This window comes from Neomonachus schauinslandi, chromosome 4, assembly GCF_002201575.2.
Source record: "Neomonachus schauinslandi chromosome 4, ASM220157v2, whole genome shotgun sequence".
Taxonomy (NCBI): Eukaryota; Metazoa; Chordata; class Mammalia; order Carnivora; family Phocidae; genus Neomonachus; species Neomonachus schauinslandi.
Genome location: NC_058406.1, coordinates 33,345,205 through 33,366,496, shown reverse-complemented (window position 1 = coordinate 33,366,496; position 21,292 = coordinate 33,345,205). Strand labels below are relative to the sequence as shown.

The 21,292-nt window shown below is 46.4% G+C and overlaps 1 protein-coding gene across 4 annotated transcripts in view; it reads right to left on the bottom strand.

The window, feature by feature from the left end:
- KDM4A (lysine demethylase 4A) overlaps positions 1 to 986 on the bottom strand; it is a 44,784-nt gene extending 43,798 nt beyond the window's left edge. For 2 of the 4 annotated variants that reach the window (XM_021684254.1, XR_002480019.1), the window contains exon 1: positions 907 to 984. The gene's annotated coding sequence lies outside the window, so the exon portion shown is untranslated. Of the gene's footprint in view, positions 1 to 611; positions 872 to 906 lie in introns of those variants that run through there. The other 2 variants (XM_021684255.2, XM_021684256.2) reach the window with 2 other exon arrangements.
- Between the last annotated feature and the right edge of the window lie 20,306 nt (positions 987 to 21,292).

Genomic DNA, 21,292 nt, shown 5'->3' with positions numbered 1-21,292 from the left:
GCCAATTTTACAAAAACATATAATCATGTGAACACGGTGTTAGGTCCCATCGCTAGGGCCTGCCTCCGGACTTCGTCATCTTTGTATGCCCAGAACCTAGAACAATGCACAGCACAGAGCAGATACTCGGTAACTGTTGAATAACTGATTTCCTCGCCCCCACTTCAGTTGCTCATTACCTTTTTTCAACCCTAGGATGCCTTTCCCCCAACCTATTCCCTGGGGAAAGCTCCTGTTCCCTGACTCCTTCATTTCCCCCATTCAGCAACAAAGCCTAGTGGTTTAAGAGCAGCAGTTCCGGAATCAAAACAACTCTGAATTCAGATCCGGTCTCTGCCACTTATTAGCTGTGTGACCTTGGCTGTGAGTTGCTCGAGTCTCAGTTTCCCCGCCTGTAAAATGGGGATCCCAACCTCCTTGCCCAGCAGGGTTGCTGTGACTAACTCAGATGATGCAAGCGAAACGCTAAGCACTAGGCCCGGTACTTAGTAACTCAATAAAGATCGCTGTTGCTAACAACTACCTCTAACTCCCGCCCCCTCCCCTCGCAGCTGCCCCCGCGGGTACCACTCCCAAGGCAGACCCCCGCTCCCAAGGTCCCCGAACCTCACCGCGTAGACGGCCAGCCCCTCCCGGCCCCGCCGCCTAGGCGAGTAAGGCCCGGCCGCAGGAAGAAGAAAATAAGGTCCAGTACACCCGCCTCCCTTCCCGACGTGCATTGGCCATAAGAGATTAGAAAGGACCAATCTCAGGACCCATTTTAGAAGCTCCTGTTCCCATTAGCCAAGAACCATGTCTATCACTCACCGCTGACGGCAAACCCTCTGCCCCTCCCCCCACCGGAGCTCACGGTCACGGCTACAGCAGCAACAAACCTAAACGATTCCAAAACTGTACGGTTCTTACCTAAAGCCCACTGCCCCGGCAGGACTAAGGCTTGGCTTCTGCTGTCGCCACTAGCCGTACCTACCGCTTTTCCAGCCGGCGGAGGACGAAGCTCCGCCTCCTCTACAAAGTCTGCCCCTGCGCAACCGCACAGCGTCAACCAATCTGAGGGCCGCTATCACTCCTCAAACAGCCAATGAGCACGCGCTGCAGTCGCCCAAAAGTCCGGGCATATCAGTCTGCTCAACCTATGAGCGCCGGGTCGGGTTGTTGCCAGGAGGAAACACTGTACCGCTCGGGACTGCGGCCACTGAGCATCTTGGCTGAATTGCGGGGCTGGCCAATCATAGGCAGGCTTCTGGCCGCCCAAAGCTAATCAGGATTGAAAGAGGGGAGTGCCTGGAAATGGGATGGTCGGCAAGGGTAGGGACAGTGCAATTATTGTAGGATGTTACTAATGAAAGCGTGGGGCAGGGTCTTTGTAGAGTGAGTAGGACCCTTGCCTAAGGTGGAAGTGCGCTGCGAGCCCTTACGGGCAGCTTCCGAGATCAAGCAGTTTCTGATGAGGTGACCAGCTTGTCCTGTTTTGCCCGAGATTGCCTTGGTTGTGAAAATTGAAAGTCCCGTATCCTGGGAAACTCTCACTCGCCGGCCAATGAGACATTTCCTGAAAGGAGCAGTTCCTGAAGGGGAAAGAGCTCTGAGGGGGGAATGTCCTTAGGGTCATTAAAAAGCAGTTCTTCGATGAGCGGGGACTTGGGGGTCATTAGGAGCAGCTCTTGGGGCGGGGGAGAAGATCCTGGGAGTCATTAGACGTACTTCTGGAGAGTTGAGGGGGTACCTAGAAGTCATTAGGAACTGTTCCTAAGGGGCACTGAGTCGCCCTAAGGAGCTCCCAGATTATCACGGATGATGGGCAGGGAAACCTACAAAACGCTCTGATAGGTCCAGTAGAAAAGTAGAATTCTCAAAACCAGAATCATAAAAAAAAAAAAAAGTCTAAAATTATACCCATAGATGAGTAATGGTGTAGTGCACTCTAAAGAGCTATGGAGTCAGATCTGTGTTCAAAATCAGTCACTCCTCTGAGCCTGGGTTTTCCCATCAGTAGGATGGAAAATATAATACCTGCCTTGCGGGATTGTTGCAAAAAGGAGGGGAAATATATGTTGGCAAAAAGGATGATATTACCTAGAGTGGCATGGAGGTAGATCAATCATGATTTATTCCCCTGGGGCTGGACACATGCACCCTAAGAAAAAACAAAAACAATAAAACACCACAATAAAAGCAGAGTTCTGTTTCAGAAAAAGACAAGGGAATGATCATTGATCGTTGGGTAGGCAACCAATAGTCTCAAAACAATTACACAGTTTTTCTCTCTTGACCTAGTAAGATAGTATATTAGCTAATAGACTATATTGGGTAGCTCACAAAATTGTTAAGAGCCTGAAGAATTCAACTTGGAGGACACATAATGAGGAAAACCACCCCAAATCATGCCAAAGAATTCATCTACCGCTCTCCTTGCTGCTGCCACCAAACAAGATGCTACAGCATGCATTACAGCTCCACTGACCTGGGCATGGATACAGTTGCTAGTACTGCTATCACTACCAGCTACTCTGTGAATTTGATCTTGCTACATTTTCTGCCGCTGCCAAAGAGGATTTTCCAAGATCACGGCTACTTTGTATCACTAGCTTCCAATTGGTGTGCTCACATGATAGTTCAAGCCTAGGTCAGGCTCTCTTGACATCCTCCCATTCCCTTGACCAGTTTGTCTTAGTCACCTTTTTAAGCCCATCTTTCCCACCCCTTAAATGTTGATATTCATAGCAAAACTAATCATGGCGAAAGAAGCCAAAGGTGGGGTTACCTTTGGGTGGGGGACAGGGAATGATGGGGTAGTAGCATAAAGAATGCTTCTGGAGAAAAAAAAAAGCTTCTGGGGTGTTAGGGTGTTACTAATGTGGGGGGATCTTTTTAGTTGGGTTTTGTTGTTGTTGTTTTGTTTTGTTTGTTTTAGTAATGTTCTGTTTCTTGATGTGGATGGTGGTTATTACACCGGTGTGTTCACATTTTAAATTTTCATTGAGCTGTACACTTATAAGTGGTCCATAACAGTCAATGTACTTTATACCTTAATTTTTTAAAGATCTTTTTTTTTATTATTTTTTAAAGATTTTATTTATTTGACTGAGAGAGAGACAGTGCGAGAGGGAACACAAGCAGGGGGAGTGGGAGAGGGAGAAGCAGGCTTCCCGTGGAGCAGGGAGCACAATGTGGGGCTCCATCCCAGGACCTGAGCTGAAGGCAGAAGCTTAACGACTGAGCCACCCAAGTGCCCCTAAAGATTTTATTTATTCATTTGTCAGAGAGAAAAAGAGCACAAGCAGGGGCACGGCAAGCAGAGGGAGAAGGAGGCTCCCCGCTGAGCAAGGAGCCCGATGTGGGACTCGATACCAGGACCCCAGGTGTCCCCCAAATTAATTTTTAATTAAAAAAAATTTTTTTAAAGAGGGGCGCCTGGGTGGCTCAGTCATTAAGCGTCTGCCTTCCGCTCAGGTCATGATCCCACAGTCCTGGGATCTAGCCCCGCGTCGGACTCCCCGCTCAGCTGGGAGCCTGCTTCTCCCTCTCGCACTCCCCCTGCTTGTGTTCCCTCTCTTGCTGTGTCTCTCTCTGTCAAATAAATAAATAAAATCTTAAAAAAAAATTTTTTTTTAAAGAACTGAAAATATGTTGATGTCCTCACGGCGCTCTGTCTTTTGCCCTCTTCTCTCATTCTACAAACTCTCCTTAGGTGTTTCTGATTTCACAAGCCACTGGCAGTATGACCTGGGGCAAGTTACTTAACTTCTCTAATCCTCAATTATAACTAAAATTGGAACGGTATTTCCCTTTCTTGGTTGTGAGAGCTGAATGAGATAATGTAGGTAAAGTACTTAGAAGTCAAATTGGCGTGTATTAAGTGCTCTGTAAATGTTGGCTGTGGAATGGATGATGATGGTGGTGGTGGTAATAATACAAAGCGCTTAACATAAAGCCTGAAACAAGAGCTCAAAACACTTAAACTCTCAGGCTTCACTCATGTGTATACTGACGACATCCATTCTATACTCCAGCACAATCTTCTCCCCTGTGTTCAGATCCAAACATCCTCCTATCTCTGGATTCCTATGGGCACCTAAAACCCACATGCCCAATAAAGAACTAATGTATCTGCCCCACAAATGAGCTCCACCTCTTAGGTTTTCTAGCTTAGTTCGTGGGGCAGCCATCCACCCAATCGCCTGAGCCAGAGACCAGTGTGTAAGCAGGGACTCCTTGATGCAGTCCATTACCTCACCCTGTACAGAGTCCCAGAAACAAGTATTCCACAAGTGCCTGGATTTATTTACATGTCCATCTTCCTCCACTAGACCAAATCTTTCAAGAGTCTCACTTCAGTCTTATTGATATTATCATTTAGGAATGTGTTCCATTACCAGAAATAGGAAACCCTAGCAACAGTGGCTTAAATAAATACAAGGTTTTTTTCCTCATGTGTAATAAGTCTGAAGGGAGATATTCATTGGCATTGGCTCAATGCTCAACAAAGTCACCGAAGAGACAGGCTGCTTCCACCTTTGTCTGTACTTCACAACCTGGCTTTGGCCCTCAGAGGTGTGCATCTCATCGTTGTAAGGGGATTGCTGAAGCTCCAGACATCCCATCCTCATTCGTGGGGATAAGGAGGAAAGGACAGTATCAGCAGCAACTACTCCTCCTCTCAGACCCAGCAAAAAGTCTTAAAATGGGGTGCTTGGCTGGCTCAGTTGGTGGAACATCTGACTCTTGATCTCAGGGTATTGAGTTTGAGCCTCACATTGGGTGTAGAGATTATTTTTTAAAAAGTTGTTTTTAATAAACTTAAAAAAACATCTTCTTGGGGCACCTGGATGGCTCAGTCGGTTAAGCATCTGCCTTCGGCTCAGGTCATGATCCTGGAGTCCCAGGATGGAGTCACACATCAGGCTCCCTGCTCAGTGGGGAGTCTGCTGCTTCTCCCTTTCTCTCTGCCGCTTCCCCCTGCTTGTGCCCTCTCTCTCAAATAAATAAATAAATAAAATCTTTAAAAAAATAAAAAATAAATTTAAAAAAACATCTTCTAGAAGGTGCCCACCTGCCAGTAATGAGAGGAACAGACCTTTCCCTGCCCTCATGGTATTTATAATCCAGTGAGGGAGACAGACATGAAACAGGTGTTCACGTAAATAAATAAATTCACACAAGTTGTGCTTACTCCAAAGCAAAAAACAGGGATGAACAACTTTTACGGTGACTTGTTAACAATGGCAGTAGAATCTGAACATTAAAGTCTGTCTTTATGGCATAAAGTTCATGCCATGCTTCTCGCTCACAGATTCTTTCCTAGAGCTTCATTTTATCCAGTACCCAGCACAGTGCCTAACACATAGTAAGCATTACATCAGTAATAATCACGGTAATATTATTAGCTTAAGAAGTTAACTATAGGGGTATCTGACTGGTTCAGTTGGTAGAATATGCAACTCTTGATCTCGGGGTGGTGAGTTCAAGTCCCACATTGGGTGTAGAGTTTACTTTAAAAAAAAAGTTAACTACATTTATTTAAGATTTATTTAGTTATTTGAGAGAGTGTGCGCACATGCAAAGGGGAGGGGCAGAGGGAGAGGGAGAGAGAAACCTAAGCAGACCTCGCACTGAGCAGGGAGCCCCACGCAGGGCTCGATCTCACGACCCTGAGATCAGGACCTGAGCCAAAATCAAGAGTTGGATGCTTAATTGACTGTGCCACCCAGGCGCCCCTAAAAGTTAACTACATTTATTGAGCACTTACTAGACACTATGTTAAGTGCTTTATTTATACATAAATTGTTACACTGTCATTGACATTTTTCTTTTTATAAAAACAACTTTATTGAGGTATAATTTACATAACATAAAATCTGCCCATTTTAAGGGTATAATTTAATGATTTTTAATAAATTTACCAAGTTGTGCAACCATCACCCAATCCAGTTTTAGTACATCTCCATCACCTCAATAAGACCCTTGTGCCCAGGGATCCCTGGGTAGCTCAGTCAGTTTAGCCTCTGCCTTCGACTCAGGTCATGATCCTGGAGCCCCAGGATCGAGTCCCACATCAGGCTCCCTGCTCGGCGGGGAGTCTGCTTCTCCCCGATCTGACCCTCTGACCCTCCCCGATCTCGTGCTTTCTCTCTCTCTCTCCCACTCAAATAAATAAATAAAATCTTAAGAAAATAAAAAAGACCCTGTGCCCAGTTACAATCACTGTCCTTACTAGCAGCCCCAGGCGACCATTCATCTACTTCCTGTCTGTATAGATCTGCATTTTCTAGACATATAAATAGAACCATAAAATATGTGGTCTTTGTAACTGGCTTTTTTTTTTTTTTGAGATTTCATTTTTAAGTAATCTCTACACTCAACCTGTAGCTTGAACTCACAACCCCAAGAACAAGAGACCTGTGTTCTACCTACTATGCCAAGCAGTCAGGTGCCCTCCTGTTGTACCATTATTAGCTAGGATGCCATGGGAAGTTACTCAGCAGAAAGGACGAGGGGAAGGAACAAAAGCAAGGAAGGAATGTGTTTTATTTTGCAGAACCAACAGTTCCAGCCAAGGAGACACCCAACTAGGTTTTTCACCTGATAACCCCTTGCTAGAGGTATGTCTCACCTGATAGCCCCTTACATGAGCCACTTAGAGATGGATTGGAGCTTCAGACCTACAGATAAGTGCCCCCCACCCCCCATCCCCATTGTCCTGAGGTTACCTTTAGCTCATTATAATACTATGATCTTCTCCTTTGTGTGGAGTTTCTACCATTTTTTGTTTTGTTTTGTTTTCCTCCATTTTTTTAAAAGATTTTATTTATTTGTCAGACAGAGAGAGAGAGAGCACAAGCAGGGGGAATGGCAGGCCGAGGAAGAAGAAGGCAGAGGGAGAAGCAGGCTCCCCACTGAGAAAGGAGCCCGATGCAGGACTTGATCCCAGGAGCTGGGATCATGACCTGAGCCAAAGGCAGATGCTTAACGACTGAGCCACCCAGGCGCCCCCCCACCCCCTATTAAACTGAATGAAAATGTCCTCTGCCAGCTCCATGGGGAGACAGTGCTTTAAACACTGTCTCTCTGTCTCCTTACTTGTAGCAAGTGATAAAGAGTTCTTTGCTTTCAACATTTTCTTGGGTTGTGTTCAATTTGATGTACTCCAAGGAGTGAACCTTCTGAGTTAGGTTACAATATTGATTGACATTTGGGCTGTTTCTACTTTTTGGCTATTATGAATAGAGCTTCTATAAACATTTATGTGGAAATCTTTGTGTTGAACATGTGTTTTCATTTCTCTTGGGTAGATAATTAAGGGTGGAATTTCTGGTTGCAAAGTAAATTTATGTTTATCTTTTAAGAAACCACCAAACTGTTTTCCAAAATGGTTGTACCACTTCACATTTCCATTAACAATAGACGAGGGTCTCCATTTCTCCACATCCTTGTCAGCATTTGTTATTGTCTGTCTTTCTGATTATAGCCATTCTAATGAGTATGAAGTGGTATCTCATTAGGGATTTATTTGATTTGCATTTCTTTAATGATTAATGATGTTGAACATCTTTTCATATGCTTATTAGCCATTCATACATCTTCTCTGGTGAAATATCCATTTAAATCTTTTGTCCATTTTTTAATTGAATTGTCTTAACATTGAGTTGTAAGAGTTCTTTATATACTCTGGATACAAATACTTTATCAGATATAGGCTTTGTAAATATTTTCCCTCATTCTGTGGCTTGTCTTTTCATTTTAATAGTGTCTTTTGAAGCTCAAATGTTTTTAATTTTTTTTTTAAAGATTATTTATTTATTTGAGAGAGAGAATGAGAGAAAGCACATGAGAGGGGGGAGGGTCAGAGGGAGAAGCAGACTCCCCGCAGAGCAGGGAGCCCGATGCGGGACTCGATCCCGGGACTCCAGGATCATGACCTGAGCCGAAGGCAGTCGCCTAACCAACTGAGCCACCCAGGCGCCCAAATGTTTTTAATTTTGACAAAGTCCAATTTATTGAAAAAAATTTTTAAATGAATTGTGCTTTTGGTGCATTGACATTAACATGTATATAGTTCTGCTCTGCCTGCAAAACACATCCCAAATCCAGCACTTCCCTCCACTTCTGCTGCCACCACCCTGGGCCAACCCACCATCATCTGCAGACTGATCAGGATTCTTCTCCCTGCTTCTGTCCCTGCCTGTTACAGTCTCCCCAACACAGCCGACAGAGTGATTCTTGAACACAAGAAGCCGGATCTTGGTGCTCCTCCTCTTAAAAACACCAAATGATAGCCTGTCTCATTCTGGAGAGAAGCCAAGTCCTCTGATGGCCTACAGCCTTCCCCTACCCCCATTCTTTTTTTTTTTTTTTAAGATTTTATTTATTTATTTGACAGAAAGATAGAGCCAGAGAGCACAAGTGGAGAGAATGGCAGAGGGAGAGGGAGAAGCAGGCTCCCCACTTGAGCAGGGAGCCCAATGCGGGGCTTGATCCCAGGATCCTGGGATCATGACCTGAGCCGAAGGCAGACGCTTAACCATCTGAGCCACCCAGGCGCCCTCCCCTACCCCCATTCTTGTCTAACTGCTCTCTCAGCTCATTCCACTTCCCCATTCTCTCTGGTGTTAATGGCTTGCTCCTTCACCTCCTTCAGAGCCTTGCTGACATGTCACCTCCTCTGTGAAGCCTTCCCTGACCACCACTATATGCTTTATTTATTTTTCTATCAACTCTCTCCATTTGAATGTCTGCTCCATAAGGGCAGAGATCTGTGTTTTGTTCACCACTATCCTGAGCACTTAGGACAGCCCCAGCCCTTTGTGCTAAATATTTGTTGAGTGAATGAATTTCATCCTAAAGAGCTTCAAAAGAAGGCATTATGACTGTCCCCGTTTTATAGCTGAGGGAATTAGGATGCTGGGGATTTCGGGAACTTGAACACCCGACTGGAGGGTATTGGTTGAATAAACGATTGAGTGATGAACTGAATGAGTAAACAAGCAGGAAGGACTGTTTGTATGCTAACGATGCTTTTGGTCTTCACCTCTGGGTCAGTCTTATTCCAACCCTTGCTTGTGGGCACTAGCTACTAAACTTAAACATTTCTCTCTGAAGAAATGTTTTTGGAGGCTCTGGGCAAAGTGCCCGACACCAGCTGCTCAGAAAGGAAGCTGTGCTCGGTGCTCCACAAGCAACAGGAACAGGGCGGCTCAGCCTGACCTGCTCGGGCCCTGTTCGCTGGGGGCGGGGCTTGAGGTTCTGCAACCGGGTCAGTCCATGCAAATAAAAAGCGAATTTGGCCTTGCAGACAAGGTCAAGTTGAAAAGACCAGGGCCTACTAGCCTATGAAATATAAAAATACAAATATATTGGCGCGCCTGGGTGGCTCAGTCATTAAGCGTCTGCCTTCGGCTCAGGTCATGATCCCAGGGTCCTGGGATCGAGCCCCATGTAGGACTCCCTGCTCCGCGGGAAGCCTGCTTCTCCCTCTCCCACTCCCCTTGCTTGTGTTCTTTCTCTCGCTATGTCTCTCGCTGTCAAATAAATAAAATCTTTAAAAAAAAAAACAAATATAAAATGCTTTGATGCAGACACACACATGCCCAGAAATACACCCTGGATCCCTCCCTTCAATAAACACGTAATTTTTCCTAGCCCTGACTTATTTTCTGGCTCTGCAGAGGATGGCCCCGGGTTAGAGGCAAAGGCACAAAAAGCCTTGGTGAGCGCTAACAACAGGCGCCGCGGGGCCACTCCTACATCGCATTCAGCCCTTTATTCTTTGCTTCCACCAACTGTTCTATTTGGTTTTTGTTTTGGTTTTGTTTTGGTGTCAGGCGCCAACAGGTCTTCATCTCAAAGGCCAAATCCATCCATTCTTCAAGGTGTGACTCAAATTCTACTCATTTGTGTGTTCTTTTATTTACAAATGTTTTAAATAAGCACCAATTTTGTGCTGATTCTAGGGACCCAAAGATGAAGACAACTCTAATTGCCCACTCGGACTATTACTGGTATCTCAAACTCAACAAAAGCAAACTCTTGGTTCTCCCCGCAGCCCGCTCCTCCCTCAGTGTTCCCCTTCTCAGAAAAGGCACCGTATTCATCCAGGTGTCCAGGTGCTAGATCCTTCTCTTGTAGCCCACGTTCAGTCCTACTGGCCTTAATTTCAAAACTATACCCCACATCCCCCTTCTTCTTCCATTGCCTGCCCCTAGCATCCCACATCAAGCCACATCACTGTTTACTTGGACTGCTGTAACCATTGCCCCTTCAAATCTGTTCTCCAAACGGCAGCCAGAGCGATCGTTCCAGAAAGTGAGTCTGAATTCACCACTCTGTTGAAAACCCTTTAAATCTTCCCAAGTCCCTTGCCTTGGCCGACCAGACCCTGAGTGATTTGGCCCCTACCCTCTCTACCCTGAACCCTGCACCACTTTCTGGTGCTCTCTGGGCTCTAGGCATGCTGGCCTATGTTCTGTTTTTCTAACATACTCGTGCGGGGAGCTGTGTTCCCCCCAGCTCAGAGCCTTTACTAAAGACCACAGAAGCCTGAGTCCCACCCCAGCTCTAGGCTGCTTTCATTGCATTTGGTGCTTTGCCCACAAAGCATCCAGGAGCAGAGCACCTAAGAGTTTGTAATTACGTGTGTACATAATATTTCTGGGACACCAGACTAAGCGTCTAAGGGGAGGGACTTTGTTTTCCACCATTGAATCCCATCACTTTGTGCAAAGCCTGGCTCAGGTAACACTCCTGGAATATTATTTGTGGAAGGAATGGGTAAATGAAGCCACACGGATCGCAATTTATATAGTAGTTAAGCATTCAGGCTCTGGAGTCACACAGAGCCAGGTTTATATCTAGGTTCTGCTCCCTTCCTGTGTGAGTTAGGGTGAGTTGCTCAACCTCTCTGAATCTTAGTCTTCAGCTGCAAAAGGAGAACATATACAACCAACTATACAGGGCTGTTGGGGGAATTAAATTTTAGCGACACATGGCTTGATCTCGGGGTTGTGAGTTCAAGCCCCATGTTGGGCATGGAGCCTACTTAGAAAAATAAAAACATAAATTTTAACAAACCAGGTAGAGTGCTTGTCAATTTAAGTGATTAGCAGGTATCACTACAGCATGTAATAAGTGTGTATCATGTTTGTTGGATTTAAGTCTTCAAGACCACTCAGAAGCTCAGATGGGAGTCACTGCAGAGACTGCCCTGAAATGAGGCTGGAAAAGGCCATCCCTGCAAAAAGGTTTGGGCCACAAGGTGATTGAGGGGCACCCCACTTCTGGGGCCAAAAGCCTCTCTGCAGGTCAAAGTCCAGTCCAGGTCCTAGGTGACCCTTATTTCTTCATTAAAAAAAAATACTGGGGGCACCTGGTGTCTCAGTCAGTTAAGCGTCTGCCTTCGGCTCAGATCATGATCCTGGGATCGAGCCCCGCCTCAGGCTGCCTGCTCCGGAAGCCTGCTTCTCCTTCTCCCTCTGCCTGCCGCTCCCCATGCTTGTGTGCACCTGCTCTCTCTCTCTCTGACAAATAAATAAATGAAAAAAAAATACTGGGAGCACCTGGGTGGCTCAGTTGGTTGTCTGACCGGCTCAGGTCTGATCTCCCGGTCCTGGGATCAAGCCCTGCATCAGGCTCCCTGCTCAGCAGGGAGTCTGCTTGTCCCTCTGCCCCTCCCCCTATCATGCGTGAGCACTCTCCCTGTCTCTCAAATATAAAAAAAATCTTTAAATAATATTTAAAAAAAAAATACTGTTGGGGGGCGCCTGGGTGGCTCAGTCATTAAGCATCTGCCTTCGGCTCAGGTCATGATCCCAGAGTCCTGGGATCGAGCCCCGCGTCCGGCTCCCTGCTCCGCAGGAAGCCTGCTTCCCCCTCTCCCACTCCCCCTGCTGGTGTTCCTTCTCTCGCTGTGTCTCTCTCTGTCAAATAAATAAAATCTTAAAAAAAAAAAAAAAATACTGTTGGGGCCCCTGGGTGGCTCAGTTGGTTAAGCGTCCAACTCCTGATTTTGGTTTAGGTCATATCTCTGGGTCTTGAGATAGAGCCCTGTGTTGGGCTCGGCACTCAGTGAAGAGTCCGCTTGACGTTCTCTCCCTCTCCCTCTGCCCCTCCCCCTGTGTGTGAGCTCTCTCTCTCTCAAATAAATCAATCAATCTTAAAAAATAGGTACTGTTGCTTGGTAAATTTCCTTTTGAGCTCTTCCTGCCGTTGGTGTGGGGAAGGGAAGAAAAGCAGCTCATCAGGGAGAGGGTGGAGTCTGGTGTGGCGGATGCAGGTTCTTAGTTGAGGCCTTTGGGAGATGAGAAGTCACTCCAGGAGCTGACTAGGATGTGTGCTCAGGGTGGGAGCAAAAGGAAGGCCTCAGAGGAGGTGGGAGAGGAGATGCTGAGGGCCGAGCATGCTGGCAGCCCCGGCCAGAATTCCTCCTGACAAATCAGATTTTGCTTCAGGGCCTGGGCGAACACCTCTTTCATCCCTTAGCAAATATTTATTGAGTCCCTACTTTGGGCCAGACGAAGCTGGGAGGCAAGTGAGACATGGTCCTTGCCTTCAAGAAGTTCACAGTCCACTGGAGGAAACAGATGAATCAAACCATAATTATAATGTTAATTTGCATTTCCTTTCTGCACTGCAGCCTGGATAATTTCTTTGGTATTTTTTTCCTATTTTAGTTTGTGAACAGCTGAAGAAGCAAGAATAATAATTTTGGCACAGTGCTATGGTTACTGGACCAACAACACAGCTGGATGGGAGGCTGTCTGGTTGCGGGTGGAGGAAGAAGGGGCTAAGACTGGGATTTCTCAGAGGAGATTTCCTGGGTCTTGCCTGAGGTGTGCCAGGAAGGGTGTCCAGGCATGTTCAGCCATGGCACGGAGTGTCCTAGAATTGACACATTCTTATGAAAACGGTGTGTGTCAGAGGTAGAAAAACTAGCAAATGCATTTAAAACAGGGAGCATCACTACCTGGAAAATCACCGCGAACATTTTGATGTATATTCTTGCCAGTGTTTCTCTAATCTTAACACTCATACAAATACCTCAAGGAACTTTCAGAATAAAAACTCTGTTTCAGTAGGTCTGGGGTGGGACCTGAGATTGTTTCTAAAACATCCCCAGGTGAGGGGCTCCTGGGTGGCTCAGTCATTAAGCGTCTGCCTTCGGCTCGGGTCATGATCCCAGGGTCCTGGGATCGAGTCCCGCATCGGGCTCTCTGCTCGGCGGGAAGCCTGCTTCTCCCTCTCCCACTCCCTCTGCTTGTGTTCCTTCTCTCTCTGTGTCTCTGTCAAATAAATAAATAAAATCTTTAAAAAATAAAAAAAATAAAAAATAAAACATCCCCAGGTGATACGGATACTGATGGTCTCCAAATTCACTTGAGCAAGATTGAAGACTATGTAAGTGTTGGTGTGGGTACGGGTATGTGTATTCTGGCTTATTTCCAACTTTTTACTATTACAAATGATGCTGAAACTATTACAAATGAATCTTTGCCCATAGATTTTTAAAAAACTATATATATAAAGATTTTATTTATTTACTTGTCAGAGAGCGAGCGAGCACAAGCAGAGGGAGTGGCAGGCAGAGAGAAAAAAGCAGGCCCCTCACTGGGCAGGGAGCCCCATGCAGGGCTCCATTCCAGGACCCTGGGATCATGACCTGAGCCCAAGGTAGATTCTTAACTGAGCCACCGAGGCAGCCCTGCCCAAAGATTTTTAACTATTTGTCTGATTGTTTCTTTTATATAAATTCCTAAATATGTATCATTGGGTCAAGGATAAAGCATGTTTTTGTGGGTTTTTTGATATTTATTTATTTGTTAGAGAGAGAGAGAGAGCACAAGCAGGGGGGAGTGGGAGAGGGAGAAGCAGACTCTCCGCTGAGCAGGGAGCCTGTTGAGGGACTTGACCCCAGGATGCTAGGATCATGACCCAAGCTACCCACTAGGTCATCCAGGTGCCCCAAGGATAAAGCATGTTTTAAGGCTTTTGATAGATATTGTAAATATTCCTCCAGAAAGGTAGAACCAGCTTATATCTTCACTAACAATATGTGTCCAGTTCCCCATACCATATTAACATATAACTTCTGCCAACCTGATAGTCAAACAATAGTACCTCTTTGTTGTTTCTACTTGCATTTCTTTTTTCTTTTTTCAATTTGCATTTCTTTGATAGTGAGGTTGGGTACCTTCCACATTTTTATTGGACTTATCCCAATAAAAATGTATCCCATTTTGTAAATTGCCTGTTTGTGTCCATACCCATCTTTCTATTAGGGTGCTTACTTCTGTTTTTATTGATTTGAAAGAAGCGTTGGATTTAATCCTTTCGTTGTAACAGATGTTTGGCATGATGTACTTAAGAAACAAGTATTTAGATCAGCCTGGGGTAGAGGGTTTAAGGAGAAATGAGCCACGTGTTGAAGAAGAGCATGATGGTCTAAACTGCCAGGCTGACGACACTGGGGATGATAAGAGGCTGCGGCATCTTTGAGCCGCATACACACTTGTTCTAGAAGCTGGGATGACTGCAGATACCACACAGCGTCCCCTCCCTTTCAGCAGTGCAGGATGAGCACAGCTTGCTTTTGATCCCAAATCCTAGGTTTCACTGAGACTTCAGCCTTTCTTTGTTTTATGTTAACACATATTCCTCAGATACATTGCTGTCAATTTTATTTATTGAGGTACAATCAAATCTGCAACCAACAGCGAGGGAGGGGAACTTTCCAAACATAATCTAGAATCCGGTTGGAAGAAAAACAGGGGAATAGCACTACTTTTGAAAAAAATAAAAAGGTAATGCTGGGGGGGGACCAGCTGTGTCAGGTAATTAAACAAAGCCACAACAGTTAAATGAGTAGTTTTGGCTTCGACTAGATAGATGAATGAAATAGACTTGAGACCCAGAAGTAGACACTGTATTTACAATGATTTCATGGGTGATAAAAAGGAGGTATTACAAATCAGTGCAGGGAGAAAGGTGATCTAACAAATAATTTGGGGGAGGAAGCCAACTCACATTAATCATACACCAAAGTATCTTTTTTTAAGTAAACTCTACCCCCAATGTGGGGCTTGAACTCAGGACCCTGAGATCAAGAGTCACACGTTCTACAGACTGGGCCAGCCAGGCACCCCCACCAAAGTATTTTTAAAAGTAAGAATTCCAGGGACACCTGGGTGGCTCAGGTCATGATTCCGGGGTCCTGGGGGATCCAGTCCCACATGGGGCTCCTTGCTCAGCGGGGAGTCTGCTTCTCCCTCTGCCTGTCACTCCCCCTGCTTGTGCTCACGTGCATGCTCTCTCTCTTCACTCTCTCTCTGACAAATAAAAAATAAATCTTAAAATAAAAGAAGACTTCCAAAAAATAGTAAGCAGATTGTTGGAGAAATGGGAGCCGAGAAAACCACATTTTCTTAAAATAAACACAAAACAAAAAACTGCCACGTTCTTCTTTAAAGCCAAAATACTTGAGTCAAAGGTTGTTCTTCCCAAGAGAAGCTTGGACAGGTCTTAAGTTCAGAGTCTACAAATAAATCAAAGTGGTCTACCGGGCAAATATCAGGGTAATTTGATAAGGAAACCCATTAGCAAAGCCTCCACAGTTGCCAAACAACCCCTCCTCTTTCAGCAACTAGTTAATACAGAACTAGGAAAAATACCTTCAGGTTTCTGGGGAAAACAATTTTTTTTTTATAAAGAAGCCCATGCCAGGTCAAGTTAATACTGCGAGTGAGTGTAAAAGAAAGCTATTTCAGACATACAAGAATCAGAAAATTTCTAATCCTGTGAGCAAAAACCTCACAAGGGAGTACTCGCCAAAGAAAAAAATTAACAGCAGCTGAGTGTGATCCACAAGTGAAGGAAATAAAGAAAAAAAATCAGAAAAACTTAGTAGAAATTGGCACTTGAAAGATTTTTCATTAACATACAATTAAAATGCTGTTTATTGGTTTTCACTTTCTAGAATGGAAGACTTAATTGCACTAAAAGGACAGAAAATATTGTAAACCTTGACAACGTGAAGTAACAAAAAATGGTAGGTGGAGGAGGGAGGAGGGGGAGTCCAGGAAAGTGAGCTCATGTCCTCATTCTTCATAGAGGACAATCAATAGGACCGCCGACGGTGATAAATCAAGACATAGATGTTTAAGTATGTTGCTTAAAGTCATAAGGGAGGGAGGGGCCCCTGGGTGGCTCAGTCGTTAAGCGTCTGCCTTCAGCTCAGGTCATGATCCCAGGGTCTTGGGATCGAGCCCCGCATCAGGCTCCCTGCTCCGTGGGAAGCCTGCTTCTCCCTCTCCCACTCCCCCTGCTTGTGTTCCCTCTCTCGCTGTGTCTCTCTCTGTCAAATAAAATTTTAAAAAAATAAAATAAAATAAAAATAAATTAAAAAAGGAGACCAAGGGGCGCCTGCGTGGCTGGGTCATTAAGTGTCTGCCTTCGACTCAGGTCATGATCCCAGGGTCCTGGGATCGAGTCCCACATCGGGTTCCCTGCTCAGCGGGAAGCCTGCTTCTCCCTCTCCCACTCCCCCTGCTTGTGTTCCCTCTCTCGCTGTGTCTCCTCTGTCAAATAAATAAATCTTAAAATAAAGAAAGAAAGAAAGAAAGAAAGAAAGAAAGAAAGAAAGAAAGAAAGAAAGTCATAAGGGAGTTCCGGAAAAATGAAAAGTAATAGTAGAACTAACCAAATCAGGAGGTACAGGTGGGAGGTCACATGAATCGATTAACCCCCCCAAGCCTGGAGTCACCAGGTGCTGTCTACTAAAGGTGCAACTCATCCTTCAATGCTTACCACCCCAGAAACTACTACCAGAAGCTTCAGGGAATCAAACGAGCTAGAGGGAGGAGAGCTGACCTTTTGTTTCGTATCCTTCAAGATTTAATTATTTTTATCTATAACGTGCTTCCATTTTTTGTTTAGTAAAAAAACTGTATTGATAACCATTTTACAAACTTAGGGTGATCTGTAACAGTAGAGCGTGTAGCAGCTTAAAAGATGAGGTAGTGACGTAGAAAGGGGTCCACAATATATTTAAATGAAAAAGGGCAATTTGTAGAAAGATAGGACTATGATTCTAGTTGTATAAAAAAAATAGTTTATATACATGTTTGTATATTTGTAGAAAATGCCCAGGAGGATATAGACTAAATCATTGTGACACCCTCTGGGGATTTTGGGGGCTGGGAAAAGAATGGGGACTTTAACATTTTCCGATTCTATCCTATTTAGAAGACTTTTTTTTTTAAGAAAAGTATTCATTGTACAATTTTGTCTTTTAAAAAAATTAAAGTGATATTGGGGTGCCTGGGTGGCTCAGTTGGTTAAGCGACTGCCTTCGGCTCGGGTCATGATCCCAGGGTCCTGGGATCAAGTCCCGCGTCTGGCTCCCTGCTCAGTGGGGAGCCTGCTTCTCCCTCTGCCTCTGCCTCTCCCCACTGCTTGTGCGCACTCTCTCAAAAATAAATAAATAAAATCTTTTTTTTTTTTTTTTTTTTTTTTTTTTAAGATTTTATTTATTTTTTTGACAGAGAGAGACAAAGCGAGAGAGGGAACACAAGCAGGGGGAGCGGGAGAGAGAGAAGCAGGCTTCCCACCGAGCAGGGAGCCCGATGCGGGGCAAATAAAATCTTTTTAAAAAAATATTTTATCTGTTCATTTGACAGAGCGAGAGCGAGAGCACAGGCAGGGGGCGGGGGCGACAGAGGCAGAGAGAGAAGCAGGCTCCCCACTGAGCAGGGAGCCGGATGCGGGGCTGGATCCCAGGATTCTGGGATCATGACCCGAGCCGAAGGCAGTCGCTTAACCAACTGAGTCACCCAGGTGCCCCTAGATAAAATATTTTCTAAAAATTAAAGCAATATTAATTCTTTCCAGTAAATTTGAAAAATTATGAAGAAAATCACCTACCTTCACAACTGTTTTTTAAATTTTTTTTAATTAAAAAAAAAATTTTTTTTTTTCACCTCACAACACTTGGTGTATTTCCTTCCAGATACTTTTTTCTCAGGGTATCTCACTGTTCCTAGCTACTGGCAGGTAGCAATGTGGAAAGAGCCCTGGAGTCAGGCAGACCTGGGAGTACCACCAACTCCACCATATTCCAGATGGGGATCTTCGAGTAGGTTATTCAACACTTATGTTCAGCCTTCCCATCTCAATAAATGACAACTTCGTCCTTCCAGTTGCTCAAGGCAAGGTTGTGGGGCCAACATTAACTTTTTCATCTGGTCCCTAAGCAATCTTCTTAATGCCACCTCCAAGATGAACCAGTGTCTGGCCACTTCTCTCCACACCTGGGTTTCTGCCAAGGTCCTCCCAAGGGCCTGGGCCTGGCTCCCATTTCCTCACTGACCTCATCCCCCACGGCTCTCTCACGCCTGGCTCACGGTGTCACGGCCACACCAGCCTCAACAATCGGGCGCATTACTGCTCAGGACCTTTGCTCCGCCTGCTCTTTGTGCCCGGATGCTCATGCTTTGTGGAGGCAAAAATCCCTCACCAGCTTCGTCTTCTTGACATTCGGTCTTTTTTTTTTTTTTTTTAAGATTTTTATTTATTTATTTAACAGAGATAGAGAGCACAAGTAGGCAGAGCGGCAGACAGAGGGAGAGGGAGAAGCAGGCTCCCTGCTGAGCAGGGAGCCCGATGTGGGGCTCGATCCCAGGACCCTGGAATCATGACCTGAGCCGAAGGCAGATGCTTAATGACTGAGCCACCCAGGCGCCCCGACATTCAGTCTTTTCAGTGAGGCTTTGACCCCTCTTCCCCACGTGCCTGATCCCTCCTTTCCTAATCCCCTCCCCATGGCACTTACCAGTAACAAACGACATATACATTTATTATTTTTCATACGCTCCATGTTTCCTCCTACGGATATAAATACTACAAGGGCAGAAGTCTTTGTTCAGGTCTCTGGTGTGACTAGCACATAGCCAATGCTCATTAAGTATGTGTTGAATGAGTGGATGAGACCTAATTTTCTCATCTACAAAATGGGCATAATAGGACCACACTGTACAGTATTGTGAGGATTACATGAAAAAAAAATTCAAATTACTTGCACAGGAGGGTCACTTAGCCTCATTTAGGATGCTTAAGGATAACTTCTGAAGGAAATATTTCAGCGGAGACCTAATGAGCAGGATTTAGCCAGCTAGAGAGGTGGGGGAGAATGTTCCAGAACAGCTTGTGGGAAGGTATGGAGCTGAGAGGCGGAATGGTGAGGTAGGCACAAAGCTGACAGAGTAGACTATGTCATGGCTAGAGGGCAGGGGGCAGGGGGCGAGGGGCAAGGAGGCTGCAGAGGCCGGGTTCTGCCACCTTGGAAACCCACGGAGTTTGGGCCAACTGTGAGGGCTTGGCAGGGTCTGGTCAAGACAGGGAAATGGTCACGCCTGTCCCCAGGAAGAATCTTTCTGGCTGCTGTGCTGAGAATGGGTTGGCCAGGGCGGGGCTAGGGGCAGGCAGACCAGGTAGAAGGCAGGGCAGCAGTCCAGGCAAGAGAGGGTGATGGGGGGCACCAGCAGGGAAAATGCAGAGAATCGAACAGGTGAGCGAGAAGGCCGAGGGGGCGGGGTTTGCCGATTAGCTGAATGTGGGGTGAGGGAGGAAACTGAGTGGATGGGATGCTACACACTGTGATGGGGGGCTCAGAGGACTGGGGGGGACAAGGCAGGGGAGGGGGGTTGACATGGGGCGAGGGGAAGGGCAGAGACTCTGGCGGACATAACCACGTGTGGGTCCCAGCTCTGGCGCTCACCTGCCCTGTGGTCTTTGACAAATGAATCCACCTAGGCCTCAGTCCCGTCCGTCTGGGAAGTGGAGAGGAGAGGGTCCGCTCAGTGGGGTTTTTCTGAGGCTTAGTGATCATGACCTAAAGTACTCTGTGCAGAGCCTGCCCAGCAGTTCTCATGCTCTTGTTCAAGTGACAATCTGATATTTCTCCCTCACTTGGAGATGTTTGACGGTTCGTTCTTTTATTTAGTAAACAATCACTCAAATTTAATACCATCAAGAGTAATGCGAGGATGATGTCATTTTTCTAAACAGGTAGAAATAGGCCAGGCACTGACCGAGGTGCTGGGGAGCCCAAATCCCAGGTCTTGGTCACTCACGGCGCCCAAGGAGACAGTGGCCAACACCAGGCGGCGGCAAGGCCCGAGGCGGGAGCGGCAGGACGGGACGGAGGGACTTCACCTGCCCGGGACTGCATCCCTTCCATGTCAAATGAAACCCCTCGGCTGCGCCATCTGGCTGCTTCCAGCCGGCCTTCCCCACTGCCCCCCAAACTGCACCCCTCGCAGTCCCTCCTATTTGTCCATCCGTTTCAGGCTTCCAAGCCTTTGTACAAGTTGCTCCCTCTGTTGGAAATGCTTCCCCCCCTTTTTAAAAGTGATCACTGCTCGCCCCTATGAAATGCTCAGAATCCAGTGGATGTCCCTTCCTCGGGAAGCCTGCGCTGATCCCGCTGCAGGGCCCGGGGCTGCCTCAGTGTACCCACCGCCTCTCCGTGCGGGGCTCGTCACAGCACTAACAACCTGGTCACTGCTGACTTCTCTCTCCCACTTGTTCTGGGTCCTATTTGTCTCTGTGCCCCAGGGAAGTTCCACGGCTCAACAAGCCGGTAGGACTGGTCTGATTCAGCCCATGCTGCTGTGTGTCTGGGGGTCGGACGGCCACACTGGGTCCAGAAGCCATGTCGCAGGGATGACGAAAGTCCTCACTAACCCATTTCCATCCCGTCCCCGCCTCCACCGGCACGTGCCATCTCTGTCCTCCCAGCAGGGGAGGCGGCGAGGGAAGGGGAGGGGAGGGGAGGGTGAGGAGTGGCAAAGCGCCTGCTCTTTGCCTGGGGAGCTGGGGTCCCAGGTGGGTTGCTCTTGATACACACTGGGGTCTGGTTTTCAGGGTTCGTAATACTCCTTTCAGAAAGTGAGCACCAGGGGTGCCTGGGTGGCTCAGTCGTTAAGCGTCTGCCTTCAGCTCAGGTCATGGTCCCCGGGGTCCTGGGATCGAGCCCCGCATCGGGCTCCGTGCTCCGCGGGAAGCCTGCTTCTCCCTCTCCCACCCCTGCTGCTTGTGTTCCTTCTCTCTCTGTCAAATAAATAAATAAAATCTTAAAAAAAAAAAAAAAAAGAAAGTGAGCACCATGCTGGGAGCCCCACCTGCCACACATACTCAGGACAGCCTCACTGTCCCCTTCGGAGCAGGAAATCTCCAGAATCTACCCCTAGGTACTGAACTGACAGAGCCCACTCTTTAGTTCCAGAAAGAGCTGAGACAGAGGCCC